Source organism: Aptenodytes forsteri, unplaced genomic scaffold (assembly GCF_000699145.1).
Source record: "Aptenodytes forsteri isolate BGI_AS27 unplaced genomic scaffold, ASM69914v1 Scaffold419, whole genome shotgun sequence".
Lineage (NCBI taxonomy): Eukaryota > Metazoa > Chordata > Aves > Sphenisciformes > Spheniscidae > Aptenodytes > Aptenodytes forsteri.
Genome location: NW_008795256.1, coordinates 180,741 through 181,421, shown reverse-complemented (window position 1 = coordinate 181,421; position 681 = coordinate 180,741).

The window sequence follows — 681 nt, the reverse complement described above, 5'->3', positions numbered from 1 at the left end:
GGGGGGGGGGGTTGTGGGGGGGGGGGGGGGGTGTCCCCCCAAGGGGCGGCCCTGCTCAGGGGCGTCGGGGTCCCTTGCGTGTCCCCCCCTCGCCCAAGGTGGGACGGCCCCCCACGGAGGGCTGGGGTCCTGTCAGAGGGGTCGGGGTCCCTGTGTGTCCCCCCCCGGGGGACCACAGCCCCGTCAGAGGGGGCCTGGGTCCATGGCGGGGGGTGGGGGTGTGTGTGTGTCCCCCACCCAAGGGGCGGCCCTGCTCAGGGGGGTCAGAGTCCCTTGCATCTCCCCCCCCCAAGGTGGGATGGCCCCCCACGGAGGGCTGGGGTCCTGTCAGAGAGGTCGGGGTCCCCGTGTCCCCCCCCAGGGGACCGCAGCCCCGTCAGAGGGGGCCTGGGTCCATGGCGGGGGCTGTGTGTGTGTGTGTCCCCAAGGGGCGGCCCTGCTCAGGGGGGTCGGGGTCCCTTGCATCCCCCCCCGCCAAGGTGGGATGGCCCCCCACGGAGGGCTGGAGTCCTGTCAGAGGGGTCGGGGTCCCCGTGTCCCCCCCCCGGGGGGACCACAGCCCCGTCAGAGGGGGCCTGGGTCCGTGGCGGGGGGGGGGTGTCCCCCCAAGGGGCGGCCCTGCTCAGGGGCGTCGGGGTCCCTTGCGTGTCCCCCCCTCGCCCAAGGTGGGACGGCCCCCCA